General features: G+C 42.6%; 1 protein-coding gene across 5 annotated transcripts in view; it reads left to right on the top strand.

Annotated features, from left to right (window-relative positions):
- Window positions 1-17808, top strand: part of Tet (tet methylcytosine dioxygenase-like) — a 247985-nt gene that overhangs the window by 45748 nt on the left and 184429 nt on the right. The gene's annotated exons all lie outside the window — the stretch shown is intronic.

The following is a 17808-nucleotide window of genomic DNA, read 5'->3' as shown; positions in this document are numbered from 1 at the left end:
CCCCCAGCCGAACAGCTTTTGTGACAATTCGACGAGGAACTGTTCAACCAAATTATTCTAATCCAGCGTCGAAAACTCGAGATTAATACATAACGAAAAATTCTCACCCTCGATTTTTAAATAAATAGGTACATTTCAACTCCCCTATAAATTCATTCGCATATTTCATATTTTTGAATGCTTTCGTACAAATATATGATGCATCGGAACCAGCGGAGGGGGCCACAGTACATCGAATCACCCAGAGCATCTAGCGAGCTTCCTGCTCGGTACGGATTCCCATTGTAGTTCGCCCGATACAAAATTAGAATTCGCTCTCTTGTAATCTTCGGTCGAAACTGACCCGGCCACCGGCGATGGTAGCAACGTCAAATACCGTTGTCTCTGGTGCAAATGCTAAAGATATTTTACCTAATACAAAATTAGAATTTGTAACGGATTTCTTGCAATCGCGGGTCACAATCGACCCGTCACCGGCGGCCACAGCCTCGTATCTGCTCCATCGCAAAAATAACAAGAAAATTTGGTTCTAATAAAAATTAGACCTCGGATAGATCGTTAGCAACACTAGGTCAAAATTGACCCGGCCACCGGTGGTCACAGCCCCGTATCCGTTGAAAAGCAAAAATAATAAGAAAATTTGGTTCTAATAAAAATTAGACCTCGGATAGATCGTTAGCAACACTAGGTCAAAATTGACCCGGCCACCGGTGGTCACAGCCCCGTATCCGTCCAAAAGCAAAAATAATAAGAAAATTTGGTTCTAAGAAAAATTAGACCTCGGATAGACCGTTAGCAACACTAGGTCAAAATTGACCCGGCCACCGGTGATGGTCACAACCTTAAATTCGCAATCCAGCAGCGACTTCACAAAATCTCGGCATTCGTAGTCGGTTTTACTGGCCAAGGGCGTGGAAAAGCGGCTCGAACGTTTCTTAACGAGGCTTTATTTCCCGGGACGAGAAAGAAGTACGAGAGAGAGAGAGAGAGAGAGAGAGAGAGAGAGAGAGAGAGAGAAAGCGGGAGAGGCGACAGAGTTGATTGGCCTGATGGACGATAACCCTGACTACTCGGCAATTGTGTCCGGTCATCGTGCGGTTATCGGTTTCGCGAATAGCTCGCGGATCATTCTCCGCGTTCGGGGCAACCAGAGAGTACCTCTCTCTCTCTCTCTCTCTCTCTCTCTCTCTCTCTCTTTCTCCCTTTCTTTCTCGCTCGATCGCTCGCTCTCTTTCAGTCGCGAACAAGCACGACGTTGTCGTCGCGTCGGGTTCGGCTGGCTGCCGCGCCGGTAGCCGTTGCTCGCGTAACCGAACACTAGTCGCGGGGATCCTCTTTCCTTTCGTCTTGCACGGCCGAAGGGCTTCGCACAGTTTCGATTTATCGAGAAACCGGAACCGAAAAGCCCGCCCGATGCCGATTATTCGTTTCGCCAGGAGCTGAAAGGGGGAAAGTCCCTTTCGCGAATCGATCCCGGGGAATTCCCTGTCGGGCTGTTCGGGGCGCTGATAGAAAGTTTAAGCGGGCTCCACACCTAGCGAGTTGAACCCTCGCGTGGGCTGAACCGCGTCGACGAACTCGATACACAGCGGTCCGGGAACACACTTTCTCTGGCCAAAATTATTTTTATGGCGTTTCAAATTTTGTGACGCCATAATTTTGGCATTATTCGAACACAATTTTATTACAACATTTAGAACCAAATTTTCTTTGGATAATATACCGAATAAATTCTGTAAATAAAATTTTATTCTTATAATAATAATTAATTCTTCCAATAATAAGGTTTTCTTCGGATCATATGTATATCGAATAAATTCGTCGAATAAAATTTCCTTCGCGTAATATTACGAATAAAATTTTAACGGAGAGGAATATTTCGAACAAAATTTTATTCGTGTAATAAATAATAAATTTTTGTTTAAGTAATATTACGAATAAATTCTACCATTAAAGTTGTGTTCGTCATTCGAGTAAAATATACGCAACTCTGGTTTGAGGTTATATTGTAATAGGTCGTCGAATTCGTCGCATCGGCTAGATTTTATCGATCGTTTTTACGCTCGCCGAGTGAGTTTAATTCTCGCAGATAACAGTCACGCTGAACACGTGAAACAGCTGAAGGTTGCTATGAGAACGTAATAAAGTAAAAACAGGAGCGATCGGAGTTTGAGTAAAAGTAAAGAGAAAATATTTGACGTTGGACGCGAAGAGGAAAGGGATGGGGAGTGGATGGAATATTCACGGTCGCGAAACGTTTTACCGTCGTAGTCAGGAAGTGGGACGAATTTTTCGACTTCCTTGGCTCGATCGATCCCCCGAGTCCCGGCGCGGTCTCTCAATATCCATTATTGCGAGGAAACGGGCGCACCAACCTAACCTAACGCCGGGAAAAAGAAAACCCGACGGCGAAACTCGAAAACGCGTTTTAATCGCTCGCTTCGTTTGCCGTGGCGCCGAGTAACACACAAAATCAAATTTCCCTCGTTTTTCCGGAGCCCTGGAAAATACTTGTTTTACACCGGCGCCGACGCGACGACGTCTCTTTAGCGTCGCGCGGTCTCCCTAACGACGCGCTAATGAAAAAACGGGCCGGCGGAGGCAAACGACTCCTAATTGGACAGCACTTACACCCCTTTTTTCGAAAACTGGAAATCGCTTCTATAGGATCGAGTTGTACAGCGATCTGGATTCTAACAATTTTGTGATTAACAATATCTGTCAAGGAGACATTATGATTATTGACAATGAAGTATTGTTGTTGACAATAAATTATTATTTTTGACAGTAAAGCAGGGTTCTAAAAGATCAATTATCATTCTGAGGTATAGAGTATTGTTGTTAATGATAAATTAGTATTCTGAATAATAAATTATTGTTCTTAATGATACATCGTTGTTGTTGACAGTTAATTGTTATTGTTAGCGATAAATTGTTATCGTAACAATAGATTATTATTCATAACAACGAATTGTTATTATTAACGATAAATTGTTATCGTTGACAATAAATTGTTATTCTCAACAATGATTTATTATCTAACAATACATTATTATTCATAACAATGATTTGTTATTATTGACAATAAATTATTATTCTTAACAATGATTTATTATTTTTAACAATAGACTATTATTCATAATAAAGAATTGTTATTCTTCGAACGATTATTCAACTAATTTTCTGACATAAACTTTTGCCTCCTCAAGATCAACACTCTGATATTCTTAAACCTAGCAAAAACGATCAATAAATTTTTATCAAATACGAAATTACAATTTGGATGGGCTCTTTGTAAACCTGGGTCAAAGTCGACCCAGTCACCGGTGCTCGCAATCTCGCGTCCGTCCCAATAGTAAAATAAATACTAAGAAAATTCGTTTCGGAGAAGAATTGAAATTCGAACGGTCGGTCGGTGGGCCTGGGTCAAAACGGACCCGGCAACCGGTGGTCACGGCCTCAACAGTAAAACTAATAAGAAAATTCGGTCCGAACGATAATTAAAATTCGAACGGACGGTTGTGCGGCCCCGAGTCAAAATCGACCCGGCCACCGGTGGTCGTCGACCCAAAATTCGTCAACGGTCCCGCAGAATCTCCCGCGTTCGGTGCTGGAAAATCCGGTTCGAGCCGGGTCCGGATCGATTCGTAAGGTCCGCGGCGCGTAAAGAAGTCGATCAATTAACTTCAATCACGAGGAACTCGATTAAGACGTAAAATTCGGCTAAATTGACGAAGCCTTTCCTGTCGGGCTAGGACGTATCCCCGGTCTTCTTCGTCGCGGTAGCTCTCCTCGGTAAAAGGTTTTGCCCGGAGGGAAAGCGGAAAACTCGATTTTCCTCGAGTAGAGCGAGCGAGAGATAAACGGAGTGAGATAGGAAAGTGAGAGAGAGCGAAAGATAAACGGAGAGAGATAGGGGAGTGAGAGAGAAACGCTAGAGAGAAACAGAGAGGAACAGAAAGAGAGAGAGAGAGAGAGAGAGAGAGAGAAAGTGGAAGAAAGAGAGCGCGAGAGAAACAGAGAGCACGCGAGAGAGAGAGAGCGAGAGAGCGCGCGGGAGAGAGAAAGAGCGAGAGAGAGAGCGCGCGGGAGAGAGAGCTCGAGTGAAACAGAGAGAGCGAGAGAGCGCGCGAGAGAGAGAGAGAGGAGAGGCGCGCGAAGAACGCGCCGCGACGGCGGTGATCGCGCGAGTAACGATCCATCCAGCGGAGCTCCTGGCTCCGCCGAGGGAATCCCGCCCTTGGTGCACGCTCTCGGAACCGAGTAGATTCGAGGACGACCTTCATCAGCCGAGTGTGAAATCCACTTTTCGTGGTCGTTAGCCCTCGTCGGCTCGGTCGATCGAGATCTCGAGATTTACAGGCTTCCGCGCGACTTCGCCGCCAAGATCAGCCGACTTTTTTTGCGGCCCGGGACTCGCCACCGTGAAACCGCTGTCTACCGTGAACTATACATTACAAATTCAAGATGTTTATCCTAATTCCACCTCGGGTCGTTCATTTCGCGAACGCTTGCGAGCAAATTCCATTTAGCGCGACGAGTATCGCTTGATCGGCGTTGGACTTGTGCCAAAGCATTCAGCACCACGATGACTGAATTCTTTTCCTCCATGTGCACAGTTTGTGCACGGGATTCGATCGATTTTTAGTGATTTAGATACTATTTATTTTTAGTTATTTTGTTATTTTTTATCGTGGGAATTAGTCGGGATTCAATCCATCACTGTGACTAAATTATTGTTTATTTAATGTTGAAGCTTAACTATGTTTGGACTGGATCTACTGTATTTAGATACGGCACTATGATTTGACAGGTGCAACACAGAGCTAACATCTAAAAATTCGACGCACTTCGCTGTCTCGAAAAGATCATAAACTGTGAAATGATGAGAAATGATAGTGCGGATCTAATTTCATCTGTTTTTCTTCTTTTGATCTCTAATTCTTTGACTTAAATCAGTGGATGATTCATTAGAAAGATCCCTGGGGAAGGTACCTAATCTAGACCTAACCTTAAAAAAGTTCGACGAGATAATCTGCGTCTCGAACATTATAATTTTTAACGTGATCGTAAGAGCTTGTTAGCATAAATTAGTCAGTATTTCATAAAGTATACTAAAAAGTTACCTAGCTCAGACTGAACGTTAAAAAATTTGCTAGAGGATAATCCGCGTCTCAAACATTATAATTTTTAACGTGATCAGTAAAGCTTGTTGGCATAACTTAATCAGTATTCCATCCTCTAATTTAAAGCGGCGGTCGTTGCATCAGAAAGTACACCAAAAAAGGTACCTAACTTGGACCTAACCGCAACAAACTTACCAAGATAATCTGCGTCTCGAACATTACAAACTGTGAAGTTTAGACAGAAAGACTAGTCTATATCCCTTAATTTGCTGCATCAGAAAGATCCCCGAAAGATATACATAATTCAGACATAACCTCAGAACATTTGTCAAGCAAAACTACCATCCATCAGAAAGGCCATTTAACACTAGAACTACTAAACCAGTCAAAATGTCTGCTATTTGATTTTTTTCTTTTACAATTTCACGTATTATGAAAATGTTTCTCGGAGAAATTTTTAAATAAACTTCTTCGTCCAAGCACGTATTACCATAGAAATCGCACGAAGTTATATAAATCCGATCTTCTCATTTTTATAAAACAGTGTATGTACATTAGTCTCGCTAAAAGCTCGGTAGTTCTAGTGTTAACCTAGCTTAATCTGTATCTCTCCCCTCAATTTAAATCAGTGGCTGTCCCATCGAAAAAGTTCCTATTAAAAGAAACCAAATTCGACCCAAACCTTGACCTCAAAAGAATCCGCGATAAATTCCATTATAAATCGTGAAGTGTAGGCCAAAAGACTCCGTTGGCCTAACCTAATCTATATGCCCAAATTGAAACGTATTAGAAAGGTTTCTACTAAGTATCGAAAAGTTTCCCTCGAAACGGTGCCTAACCTAGGACCTAAATTCAAACAATTCGCAAGCAAACGTGCATCGCAAACACGTGAAATCGTGAATCGTGGACAGAGGGACTCATTAGGCTAACTTAACCCTTTGAAGGCAAATGTCGGCGTATGGACGACAAGCGAGTGATTTGGTCATTTACATAACAAAGGATCAGGATATGTTGTTCACTTTTGCAATTATTTAAGTCTTTGATATCCCTGCTGATTCTGTATTAATATTGATATTAGATTTTGGTTCTTTCTTTCTTTATTGTAAAAATGGGTTTTTACCCGTATATATAAATAAATAAATAAAAAGAGAAAGGAATACAGAAAGAAAGAAAGAAAGAAAAAAAAAGAAAAATGAAAGAAAGAAAAAAAAGAAAATGAAAGAACGAAAGAAAGAATTAAATAAATAAATCAATAAATAATCTAGTTCTCTGAGGAAAACATTCTCAGCACACTGAAAAATCCTCGTCCGCAAAGGGTTAGCCTGTACCCCCTAATTTGCCGCATCAGAAAGCTCTCCGAGAACGTACCGAACGCATACCTAACCTCAAAAATTTAGAACAAGGTTATGAACCCCGAAGTGGTCGTGAAGGCTGTAACCGACAACATTGACTATACAAACTAGCGAAAACAGTTGATCCGAATGGAAGAACCTGTGTCCCCGAAGAAGTCGCCCGAAGATGGCGGCCGTCGCACAGCCTCCCTGGGGCACCCTCGCGGAAACACGTGCTGGATGGCTCGTGAAAATCCCGGCCGGGCATATCAGCGAGGAAGGAAACACGACGAGAAGGTTCGGGGGTATCGGTGGAATCAATCTCGTGTTACCGGAATCTAATTAGCCGGCGAAGGCAGATGGCGGTTCGGATTTCGGTGGGCCGGGGCATTTCGCGAGGAAAATCTCGCAACGAGATCTACGAGAACTCCCTCGTAATCTCTCTCTCTCTCTCTCTCTTTTTCCCTCTCTCACACACACACTTTCTCTGTTCACTGTTCTCTTTGATTCGCCATCTGCCGTTGTAGCCGGCGCTCTGTTTGCGAAACTGGTTAACGTCCTCGGATCCTGCACGGGGCAGCCTTTAATTTTCGTCAATCCAGAAATACTGGTTGCCGCGTGTTTGCACAAGCTCTGCCGCGCGGACGCTCGTGTGCACCGTGTCCCTGTGTGTGTGTGTGTGTGTGTGTTGGCCGAGCGCGGCGTGACGTGCACGCCGGTGACCGAGTATCGATCGAGAAACGGCGGCACGCTCGGGGACCGTTCCGATGGGACCCAGCCGCGCGGCGGACCGTGCGCGACACCAGAACGAATTCGTGGCGGCGCGGCGACGCGGCTCGGCCGCCATTTCTCGCATTGCCTCCCGGAGCATCTGTCGCCGAGCCTGTACATCTGCTCGCATTTAAATGGAGCGTTTTCCGATAATCTTTATGCCCCGTGTCCCGGGACTGAAACTCGCCGCGAATTTCACGAGGACACGACGACCTCTTCTTCTTTTTTCTTCTTCTTCTTCTTCTTCTTCTTCTACTTCTTTGCCCGCCGGAAGAACATCTGTTTTTGTGAATTGTTGCCGCGAGATCCAGTCATATTTATCGTCCACAACTCGATTCGGTCCCTGCAGACCAGGCCCATCCACCGGCTCTCCATTCGATTTAACTGTTTCTCGATGGTCGACGATGCTTGACGATGTTTGACGTTGTTTGATGTTGTTCGACGTTGTTTATCGTTTGCCGGTTTTATTTGCTTCTCGGCCACAATTATGGTTCGTCGTTGTTTGACGGTGTTTGTCGACGTTCGTCGTTGTTTGACGTTGTTTGTCGACGTTCGTCGTTGTTTGACGTTGCTTGTAGACGTTCCTCATAGTTTGTCATTATTTGTAGCTGTCTGACATTGTTTATTTCTTGGCCGCAACTACTATTTGCCATTATCTGACGTTTCTCATTGTTTTTCACTGTTTGTCATGGTTTGTCGACGTTTGTCGTTGTTTATCATTCTTCGTTTCCTGGCCTCAACTACTCTTTACCATTATTTATCGCTGTTTGTCATAGTTTGTCATAATTTGTCATAGTTTGTCAATGTTTGCCGATGTTTGTCGATGTTTGCCGTTGTTCGCTATTATTTGTCGCTGTCCGATATTGTTTATTGCTTGGCCTTAGCCATCGTTTGTCATCGTTTGCCATCGTTTGCCGTCGTTTGCCGTCGTTTGAACCAACTACTTCAGATCTGACATTTCGGGTCCCCAATTGCAAAAACGATATCAACAATGTTGAAAAATTTCATGTGCCTGTATTTTGACAATAAATTCGTTTAAGGTCGCTTAACGTCGCCGAACGTCGGCAAACATCGCTCGACTTCAAGGCGACTGTTGCTCTCGCGACTGTTATTCTTCCTGATACTCTTGTTCGAGTGAATCTCGGCTACCATTAGTCACGGCTGACGATATCGCGTTCTTCTCGGAACGAATCTTAATTGCCCGTATCGCCGTACGATTACGCAGACGTTAGACGTCATTGATAAATCGTAAGAAAATCGGCGATCAACAATACTTTCGAAGCGATTCTTCCCGCTCGGGGTTCACCGGCCCCCCGTTCGGGTTGATATTGTGCCGCGGGACCTTGGGTTGAGAGCCGCTGGCATGATTTGTGCCCGGCATATTTAGATAGGGAAACATCGACATTTTTCCTCGTGTCAATTCTGAAAGCCGCAGATACGAAGAAGTTCAATGAACGTATCAAGGGTAACAGAATAGTATTGAGCTCGAGATGGGCTGGTAATTGCTTGATTGTTTATCGTGCGGCGGTGCTCGTACAAAAAAATTTCGCTTGTACGATAAAGTCAGTGATCGTTTGTTAATAATAAAATATTACAATTAAAACGGTAATCATGTGTAGGAATAAGATAGCAATCGCATAATAATCATTGTAAATAGATCGGGAGCTAGGTCGGAGTTAGGTCTGAGTTAGGTCTGGGTTAGGTCTCAAACGCGAGGACAAAATCTGAAACGTGTCTTCTAGGTGAAATTTTTATTCGTTTTTCATTTTTGTTTGTAATAAAGTGAGGAGTAACGTGAACATTAAACCAGCGTTTATCTCTCGAGCGAGAGATCCTGTCGATCGAATCGATCGCGTCCTAGAGGTTGAGAGCCCCTGCCGGGCACAATAAGTTCCGTCCCGTAATGCTATTCAGGAATCCAATTTTAAAGGACGCAGTCATTGCGCGCCGTTTCTCGCTCGGAGCGGATTCAATTCGCGTCGGTTTTCCCCCGAAAAACTCGCAGCGCGCGCCAATTCGACGAACCGTCGTCGTCTCTCGCGATGTACCGCGAATCGATAGGCGGCTGCGAGGCAGGAAAAAAATGAGAGAGCGCGCGCGAGCGAGAGAGCGAGACCGTGCGAGCGAGAGAGAGAGAACGAGAGAGGGTCTAAACCGCTACCGGATGTTCTCAACATGTCCCTTCTGACGTCATCGCGCCGTCTCTCGCGCGCCACGATGCGCTCGACGAACCGATGACATCCTGCGGACGTCACGTGGACCCGAATAGTTCTTGTCCTGATCCTAGACCGTCTCGATCGTTACAGAATTCTCTTGCGCATTTATCCTGCAGTCGTTGCTCTGCACTTACGGCGCAATTATTTTAGAATTATTGTGCAATTATTGCTGAATTATCGTGCAATTATCGTACTGTTATCGTACAATTATTCGGGAAGCTGTCGTGCGTGATTTCGGGCACCGTAGGGTGCTAAGAAAAGTGGCAACACTGGGCAGCGTTGACGCGCGTCCTTCGCCTACTCGATGCTTTGACATGCGTCGACATTGTTGGCGCACAGTTGATCGGGTTTTCGGCGCAACTCTTTGACGATTTTGGTTCACTTTGGGATCAGACTTCAGAGTTCAGACTCGGGATCAGACTTGATATATCAAGTAATCAGCAGACTTCAGACTTTCGGTATTTCCCAGAGTCCAGACTTCGACTATTTGTCAGACTTCAGACTTAGATTATTGTCCAGATTTTATACATTTAGCTTGAATTATTTGTCAGACATTAGACTCTGATTTTTTATTTGACTTTGTGGACTTAGTTCGTTGATTAAAGTTCAGGCTTGGATTATTAATCTGACTTCAGACTTAGACCCTTGATCTGAATTTATAGATGTAGATTGTTGACCAAACTTCGGACTTGGAGTGTTAGTCAAACTTTAGACTTAGCGCATTCATCAGGCTTCAGACTTAGGTTATTTCTCAGAGTCCAGACTTCAACTATTTGTCAGACTTCAAACTGAAATTATTGACCAGACTTTTTATACTTGACTTAAATTATTGACTAGTCTTCAGATATTTTGACCAGGATTCAGACTTACGTTATTCATCAGACTTCAAACTTAGATTGTTGATCAGACTTTATTGGCATAGATGATTTATCAGACTTGAGACTTGGATTATTTGTCAGATTTTAGATTAATTATCAACACTACAAACTTAGATGTTTCGTCAGGATTCCGACCTATGTTATTGATAGGTCAAGACTTAGAATATTCATCAGATTTCAGACTTAGATTTTTTATCTGACTTTGTAAACATGGTTTGTTGATCAAAGTTCAGACTTAAATTATTGACCAGACTTCGGACTTAGAATATACATCACACTTCAGACTTAGATTATTTCTCAGAGTCCAGACTTCGACTATTTGTTAGACTTTAAACTTAAATTATTGACTAGATTTTCTACACTTGATTTACATTATTGTCTACACTTCAGACTTAGAATATTCAACAGACTTCAGATATAGATTTTTGATCAGACTTAAGACTTAGAATATTCATAACATAACATATAACATATAACATATTCTTCAGACTTAGATTTTTGATCAGGATTCCGGCTTACGTTATTGATCAGACTTCAAACTTAGATCGTTGATCAGACTTTATTGGCTCAGATTATTTATCAGACTTGAGACTTGGTTTACTTATCAGACTTAAGACTTAGAATATTCAACAGACTTCAGACTTAGATTTTTTATCAGGATTCAGGCTTACGTTATTGATTAGACTTCAAACTTAGCTTGTTGTTCAGACGGCGTTCACGCCTCGAAATTAAGAGACCAATCGGCGCAAGAGTGTCCGCGGCGGAAATCGTGCCCGCGGTGGAAATCGCTCCGAGCTTCTCCACCCCCGAAAACAAAATTTCCGGCTGGACTCCGCAAATCCGGGCGCAGCGGGTTACGGTACAAAGCAAAGGAGGACGAGGGCGTCGGGTGGATAGAGAAAAGGGAAAAAATCGAGCGAAGAACAGAGATGTCTCGGGATCGTCGAGATTCCAGGGCCGAGAGGAACGGCGAGCTGGAAGCGGACGGAATTTACAGTTTTGCGCGCATTTGTTCTCTGGCTACAGAAAGAGACTACGAGCGACGTGGCGCGGCGCGACGTGGCGGACCGAGCGACAGAGAAAGAGAGAGTGAGAGAGAGAGAAAGAGAGAGAGAAAGAGAGGCAGAGAAAAAGAGGACCTTGAATCTACGCAGTCCTGCTAGCGGCAGGAACGTTTCTCGAGTCGATATATCGATCCCCACCCCCACTCGCTGCTTCCTGCCACGGGAACAGGACTCGCTCTCTCCCCCATCCTCTCCTCCCTCTTTCTCTCTGCCCCCCCCCACCCGCTTACTCCCTCTCCCGCAGGATGAGTCACAGCCTCCCCGTAACACGCCGACGGCCACACCACCAGACGACGCCACGGTGGTCGGTTTCGCCGAAAAGCTGGCCAAAATGTTGCCCGTGGGTCCCAACATTCGAATTGGTGTCATTTTTTTCAAGTAAACAATCTAGTTGAATATTTATGTCGACGTTTAATATTTTAGCCGAATATTTATAGTTAATGTAAAGTAATGTTTCTTCGGGCAGGCTGATTTTCTGTAAACCAACAGATTACTGATAACTTTATTAAAACTGATCGACAAATTCTTAGAATTTTTTAGCTATTTTAAGGAAATTTATAGGTTCTTATAAATTTGTTGTGAAGATGAGTAACTTTCCTTAAGTTTTATAGAAATGTATAAGTTATACATTTCTATAGAATTTTAAGGGAACTTGTACATTTCCATAGAATTTATAAACGGTTATAAATTTCTATAAAATTTAAAAACTTGTTATGAATATTATAGAAATTTGTAAAGGGTTACACAGATAATTACACATATGACACAATATTGAAATATGCACATACATACAGTGACTCATAGCAAAACATGGACACTCGTATTATTTCACTTTCTGAGCTTTTTATCAGTATCAGAAAACAAACTAAACAAAACTATTTCTAACAACTTGTATGTATTATCAATGTCGTATAAAATTTATTAAACGAAGGTAGAAATTATTTACGTTAGATTAAAACGAAGTACTGTATACAATGCAGTGAAATTCTACTTTTTATTTGATTTGTGTTTTCTTGTACTAATAATGTTAGAAAGTGATGAAATATAGGCGTCCAATTTTTTTTTGGAGCCACTGTATACGTGCATGTTTTTATTGTCATCCCTGTGAGTTTCTTTAACGTTTCATAAATTCTTCTGAAATTTATAAACATTCTTGTAAAATTTATAAAAACTCGTCTAGAATTTATAAAAATTATTCTAAATTTTACAAAAATCAAGCAAAATTTTACAAAAATTGTTCTACATTTTACAAAAATTTATCTAGAATTTATATTAATACGTCTAAAATTTATAAAAATTTATCTAAAATTTATAAAAATGTGTTTAAAGTTTATACAAATGTATCTAAAATTTATACAAATTTCCCTAAAATTTATCAAAGCTTGTAATAATTTGCCAATCGGTTTTAATAAATACTCTTTAATAACTCTGATGTTGGCGGAGTTGGGCAGCCAATATTTTTCGCATATGATTCTAGATTGTGCACTTGAAAAAACGGCACCGATTTGAACGTTGGGAGTCGTGGGGAACATTTTGACCAGCTTTTTGGCAAAATCGACCATTGTTGCGACGGTGCGTGCGCGCGAGAGCGCCTCCACAATCGAGAGAAGGAGAGAGCAACAGACACCACTCTTCCTCTCTCTTTCTCTCCCTTCATTCGTTCTCTTTCCTAGTCCACCCTCTCCCACGGACCTCTCGCTCTCCACCTCTCCTTTTCTCATTCGCCATCTTTCTCTATCCTCCGCTGTTTCTCTTTCTCTAGCCTCCCTCGTCTCTACACCCTGTTTTACTCTCTTTTGATGGGATCTCTTTCTCTCTCTTTATACCCCTTTCTCTCTCTCTCTCTCTCTTTATTTTTGTTCCCACTCTCTCTTCTTTCTCTCTCTCGTTATTTTTGTTCTCACTCGTTCTTCCCTCTCTTCCTTTCTCTCGTTATTTTTGTTCTCTCTCTCGCTCTTTCTCCTCTCTCCCTCCCCTCCCTCTCTGCCGCTACGCACACGAAACGCACGCGGGAAATTGTGCACGCATTCGATCGACCCGTCGAACTCCGCCACTTGCACCGCTAGACGCGGTCGCTCACGTCAGAACCCGACACCTACCGTCTCTCTCTCTCTCTCACACACACACACACGCCTGCCCCCACCACTCCCCTCTGCCGCCGTTTCCTACAGCGCGGCGCGACGCAGCGCGGCGGTTCTTTCCACCCCATTCCGCGGTCCCGCTCTTCTCGCGCCACCTTCGCACCTCGTCGACCCACCTGTACTATCCTCCCCCCCCCCCCGAAACACGCCAAGCCCACCCGCACTTTCACCGTTTCCCTTTTGTTTCCCGCTCGATTTCGTCCCGCGAGGGATGACGGTTGCTCCGGTGCCGACTTCCGGGATCCACCCGATTCCTACTACGCTCCGTCCCGACGGATTTCGCAATTGTTTCGCTTTTGATCCTCTCTGTCCGATGAAATTAGCTTCGGGACGATGCTTGAATTTTGAGGTATGGATGTGTCAGGGTTAGGTCAGGGTGCAGGACTTGGCGTTATTGAACCGTTCGACGAGCTCACGGGATGCTGTTCGATGTTTGAAAGCGGATGGGACCTGATGTAGACCTAGCCCAGACCTAACATGTATTTACGACCTAACGCGGATCTAACGTAGACTTAATTCAGAGCTAATCTATATTTATATCGATGAAGGCACTTTAAAAGCGAAAATTACAAGTTTGTGATCGTTGTAAGGGCAAGTTATACCTCGGTTAGGCCTAAGTTAGGTCAAAGTTAGGTTTCCACGTGAAATTAGCAAAAGTCGCTCAAGGCTTGTGTTTGAATCTTGGATCTTTTCGTGTCTCCAATCTTGAGTCTTGAGAAACCTAACTCTGACCTAATCCAGTTCACGGCTTTGTAAAAACTGAGAATTATAAATTTGACAACGCTGCAATTATGTGTTCGATGTTGGTTGGGTTTGGTTTTAGTTTAAGCTTGGTTTATCTTAGTCCTAGTTTCAGTCTAAGTTAGGTCTACCTTCGATCTAGTTTAAGCCCAAGTTAGACTGGATCTGGATTAGGTCTAAGTTAGGTCTACCTTGGATCTACCTTGGGTCTAAATTAGATCTACTTTAGATATTTCAGCCTAAAGTTAATTCTACCTTCGATCTAGTTTAAGCCCAAGTTAGACTGGATCTGGACTAGGTCTAAGTTAGGTCTACCTTGGATCTACCTTGGGTCTAAATTAGATCTACTTTAGATATTTCAGTCTAAGTTAGTTCTACCTTGTATCTAGTTTAAGCCAAAGTTAGACTGGGTCTGGGCTAGGTCTAAGTTAGGTCTCCAAATGCAACAAGCGAGACTAACTCGGTCACGACTCTTTCCGAGCCGCGGAACTCGATTTCAGAAAGAGTCTTGACTGCGCGAGTAATTCATACCGATGGTAGCACGAGTCGGCCAGCAGGCAGGGGTACGAATTATGCGAGCGACGAGTGACCAGGTCCGCTTCCAAGAATCGGGGGGAGAAGGAGCCGATAGTTTGCGAGGTCGGAACCATTGTCGCGAACAGGACACGCCGGCGATATAACGTGCACGTGCACACGTTCACGTGCGCCTAATGACAAGGTGGGGCGCGCGGTCCAATGCGGCGTGCAATTACAGCTGAAAAATGTAAAATACTCCAGCGTTGCCGGCGCTGTTACGCCGCTGCCAATGAAGCGATGGCAATCGATCAAATAGTAGACCGGCAGACGGCGTCACTTCTAGTTTATTTTACGGAACTGTTGACAGGTAGATAGAGCCGCGACGTCGACCTATTACGATCCCCTGTCCAGCTCTTTCTTTCGCTAAATTGGAGCAGTCGTGCTCAGTGGCTTGACATAACCTAGACATAACCTGTAAATTTTACAATAGACGCGTTCGTCTGAATATTCTAACGAAAATTTTTACGAAACGTAGTCATAAATGAGCGGTTTATTTTGAAAGTGGCATAAGTCACTGTTTTTTTTGTTTTTTTTTAAATGAAAAGATACCGTTCAATTGTAATTAGTGTTACCATTAACTCGATTTTTTTGAAAAAGTGACTTACGCCACTTTCAAAATAAACGGCTCAAATGTTGACATTATTTTAGAACAATTATTGAAGAATTACTGGAAGAAACAGTACACAGTGATTGGCATAATGTGGATAATACAAGGTACAAAATATCGACTTTTTGACTTACTATAAATTTTTGTCTTACAACAAATAGAGTCGTTTGAATATTCCAATGAATATTTTTACGAAACGTACTCATAATTTTGAAATTGTTTTAATATGATTGTTGAAAAACTTGCTGAAATAAATAGTGCATAGTAATTGCTATAATAAGAGTAATACAAGGTCCAAAATATTGATTTTTCGATTTACTATGAATTTTTGTCTTACAAAAAAAAGTCGTCTGAATATTCCGATGAATATTTTTGCGATACGTCCTCACAATTTTGGAATTGTTTTGATATGATTGTTAAAAAACTTGCTGGAATAAATAGTACATAGTAATTGCTATAATATGAGTAATACAAGGTCCAAAATATTGACTTTTAGACTTACTATAAATTTTTGTCTTGCAACAAATAGAGTCGTCTGAATATTCCAATGAATATTTTTGCGATACGTCCTCATAATTTTGGAATTGTTTTAATATAGTTTTTGAAGAATTTGCTGGAATAAACAGTGCATAGTGATTGTTGAAATCCGTATAACGATGCAAGATTTTTATTAAGCTACAATTTCATAGATTTACCTATGCACAATGTTACTTATCAGAAAAATCAGTCAGCATTTGACTAAGCACTCAAGTAACCGCTCTACTATCCGATCAGACATGTTCTCCTAGTTATTTCGGGCTGTATCTGGTAAATTATGGAAATTCCCAGATAAGATTGTAGAAACGTTCAGGTAAAGTCTACCTCTCAGCAGGACTTCCCAAACTCTTTATCTGAAATGTTTGCATAAACACATAAATTTAGGTACTCCAAGAGATAATCGGGGAAGAAGATTACCTAAGTAACTTCAAAAATTCCATAAAATCAAACGAACTCGTTTAACGAAGGAAACATTGAACAATTAAGTTACTGAATACTATTTCCGATTTCTTGGAATCTAGATAATCTAACCTAACTTGATACGTGGCAACAATTAATTTCAAAATTTGGATAATTAATTTCGTCAAACATATACGATCATCCAAATAAAATCAAGAAATTCGATAAATGAATCCTTAACAGTGACTGGTCCATAATAACCTCAAAAATTCCATAAAATCAAACAAATTCATTTAATGAAGCAAACATGGAAAATTTAAGTCTTTCAATCTTCTTGGAATCCAGATAACCTAACCTAACTTGATACGTGACAACAATTAGTTTCAAAATTTGGATAATTAATTTCGTCAAACATATACGATCATCCAAATAAAATCAAGAAATCGGCAAATGAATCCTTAAGAGTAACTGGCCCATAATAACCTCAAAAATTCCATAAAATCAAACAAATTCATTTAATGAAGCAAACATTAAAAATTTAAGTTTTTCAATCTTCTTGAAATACAGATAACCTAACCTAACTCGATACATGGCAAAAATTAATTTCGAGATTCAGCGGTTGAAGAATGTCCCTTGAAGTTTGGTTTCTGGGAATTCGGTGGAATCGCAAGGCCTCTTCCGTGGAAGTCGATCGTCGGTCCGAAACGCCTCTGCCTCGCGCTCGGTATCATCTCGGGGGCTAAGCCGCGGCCGCAGTTTACTCGGGATTACGAGCATTGCGCGAAGCCCCGTGAAGGATATAATCCGGCTAGATTCGCCATATCGATTTTGAGCCGTGCAGCTCTAATGCGTCAGGCACGCGTCTCCTCGGGACCCCGGCATTCAGCGTGCGTGCACGCACACGTACGCGCGTGGCCGCGCGCGCATTTCAAACGGCGGCGAGAGCGTGACTCATGCCGTCCGCGAGCGTACCCGTCTACGTGGTCGTGGATCGCGCCTGTCCGTGCACGGCCCGCCGGCATGTGTGCGTCGTGCGACCTTGCGCACGCATTATATGCGTGCTTGCACGGTCCCACGGTCGGTGCTCGGCGGCGTCGCGTGTTTTCTGGAAATTTTGTAAACGAACACCGATAACACCCGCTGCTTTCGCGCACTCGCTGCTTACCTGCTGCTCCGCGGAGGTGTCACAACCCGGGAACTGCCGAAATTAGGCTCCTCGAGAGACCCAGAATGTACTTTGCCAAACTAGTCTAAACGGCTGTCTGTACTTTTCTTTTACAATTATTGTTACTTCAATAAAAATGTTTTTTTTCTATGAACGATACAATAATTTTAGATAAATAATTCTCCAATTATTTTTCTTGAAATAAATCCAATTTTGGTATTATTATAAAACTATGCGCCTTGGTCCTGTTTAGCGT

The sequence above is a fragment of the Megalopta genalis genome, chromosome 14, assembly GCF_051020955.1.
Source record: "Megalopta genalis isolate 19385.01 chromosome 14, iyMegGena1_principal, whole genome shotgun sequence".
NCBI classification, from domain to species: Eukaryota; Metazoa; Arthropoda; class Insecta; order Hymenoptera; family Halictidae; genus Megalopta; species Megalopta genalis.
This window is presented reverse-complemented; position numbering and strand designations above follow the sequence as displayed.